This window comes from Onthophagus taurus, chromosome 8 (genome assembly GCF_036711975.1).
Source record: "Onthophagus taurus isolate NC chromosome 8, IU_Otau_3.0, whole genome shotgun sequence".
In the NCBI taxonomy this organism is placed as follows: domain Eukaryota; kingdom Metazoa; phylum Arthropoda; class Insecta; order Coleoptera; family Scarabaeidae; genus Onthophagus; species Onthophagus taurus.
The window spans coordinates 16690413-16693038 of record NC_091973.1 but is presented as its reverse complement, the minus strand read 5'-3'; positions in this window follow the sequence as shown (position 1 = coordinate 16693038).

Sequence of the window (2626 nt, the reverse complement as noted above, 5' to 3'; positions counted from 1 at the left end):
TGAAGCCCCAAGGGGTAATTGACGTGAGGAGGATCAAGTCCAAGAGAGAGGGTGTTCTCAGCGACACCCCCAATCACATACTCACGTTCAACCGCCCTATTCTACCGAAAAAGGTGAAAGCGGCGTATTACTCATTGGATGTCAGGCTTTACATACCTGCTCCAATGAGATGTTTTAAATGTCAGCGTTGCGGCCACACATCTCTCCGATGTGAGGCCGAACAAATATGTGTGTATGGGAAGGCTCTCCGCGAGGGGCGACCTTGCGAGGACTCTCTCGTTTGCGTTAATTGCTCGGTCCAGATCCTGTCCCGTCTTCAAAAAAGAAGCGGCGATTCAGGAAATGAAGACCAAGGATAAATTATCCTATCCTGAGGCAAAGCGACGGCTACAACAAACGACGGTAGGCACACTCACTCACGGAGTGTCGTATTCATCTGCAACCGCTTCCCTGCCCAAGTACGATAGCCTGATCAAAGATTTAATACTCGCTATTGTAGCGGCCATCAAGCCGCTAATTAAATCGGAAGTAAAGGCGAAGGTTCAACCCTCGACCAGCACTTCCGGAGATATTGGCGTATTCAAAACTCCCTTATCGGTAGATCTCACAGACAACGTGGAGACCTCAAGTCAGATTTCTCATACGGAGTCCTCAGGACGGATAGGAAAGGGACGGATAGCTCAGCTTCTCCGTCCCTTTCTGCTTCTGGGCGATTTCAACGCCCACAGTCCCATGTGGGGCTGTAACCGACGAGACGCCCAAGGGAGCAGTATCGAACCCCTCCTGGAGGACGAGGGACTTGTTCTCTTGAATACCGGCGATCCCACACACTTGGCTGCCAGATCGGGCGCTTTAACAGTTGTCGATTTGTCCATCGCTTCTCCGTCGATAGCTTCAAGATTATCCTGTAGCACGGCGGAGCATCTATCTTTCAGCGACCACGTTCCCATAATAGTATCGATTCCTGGTCAAACCGAAAACCACGAAACACCGAGAAAGTGGATTCTCGAGAAGGCGGACTGGACGTGATTCGCGCTGCGGCTCCGGAAACCGACCTTCAACGGTGACCTGGAACATGACGTGGCCGCTTTTACGCGTGCCATTCAAAGGGCTGTAGAGGAAGCGATACCGTGCAGCAGCGGACGTGTGAGGACGGGCTCCGTTCCCTGCTGGAACCCTGAAATCGAAGCAGCCGTTAAAGCAAAGAAAGCCCTGATAGAATTCAAAAAAGCGAGGGCCAAAGCGAGACGTCTCATGCTCGCAGCCAAACCGGACAGTTGGAAAAATTTCTTCTCTTCCCTGACCAGCATAACCTCCCCCGTCGAGGTGTGGAGCAAGGTCGAAGCCATCAAGGGGGCCGGATACTACGGCCCCATATCAGAAATTCTCGAGGGCGATCACTCTCTGACCAACAGAGAGGACATCGTCGAAGCTCTGGGTCGGCACTTTGAGTGTACGACCTCCTCCCAGAATTATGATGACGTTTTCCGGCAAAATAAAACAAATAGAGAGTCGGCCCTGCTAAAGTTCACGAGTGAGGGTGAGTTATCCTATAACTTACCCTTCACGATGACTGAACTTCGAGAGTCCTTGAAGTCTGCGAAATCCTCAGTCGCCGGTCATGACGACGTTCGTTATGAGCTCGTCAAGAACCTTCCCGACCAATGGTTCAAAATACTTCTGGAACTGTACAATAATGTGGTCCTCCCTGATCGTACCGATCCTGAAACAGGGCAAGGACCCGACGTCGGCGAACAGCTACAGACCGATCAGTCTTACGTGCTGTCTGAGTAAGCTGTTCGAAAAAATGATCAATTTCAGATTAATAATAATAATAATCTTATTATTATGATAATAACCCGATGGCATACATTCGTCAATATAGAATTTACAAGCAAGGCGTAAAATATAATAAAATATAATATATAAAATATTACACGTAACATTTACATAAAAACAAATACAGTCATAGAATCCGTGTCAGAACAGTAGTGGCAGGGAAAAAGTTAATCTGTTCTTATACTAAACACATTCAAAGGCCTGTAAATCATTCGACAATTTTTCAATACAGTTATATGCTCTACGTAATAAAACATCCTTAATCTAGTTACAAAAACTGTAAATGTTAAATTTCTATAACTACCAGGCAGACTATTACAAAATTTTACTCCATAATAATTATAGGCGTTCCTAGATCTGGTCAGTCTCAATGCGTCATGTCGGATGTCACCCCCCCCCCCCTCCTAGTTTTGTAATTGTGAAAATCACCTTTTTTTTTTAGTTAACAATGAAGTAACATTGTAAATTTCAAACATTCAAAGATATATAATGAAGGCAGTGTCAAAATTTTTAAATTGATAAAAGAAGAGCGGCAGTCTTCAGTATAGTTTAATTTGGCGATATTTCTAATGGCTCTACTTTTTATACTAAATATTCTTTTATTAATCGCGGCGTGTACCCAGGCAAGTAGTCCGCAACCAAGATGACTCTGAAAAAGCGCAAAATAAGCTGTGCGCAATACCTCCGTAGAAGAAAATTCAGAAAGACGTCTTAACAAAAAGGCGAGAGAGGAGCTTAAACGAGAAGCTAAAGCTTCGCCATGAAAACTCCAGGTAAGTTCGGGGTC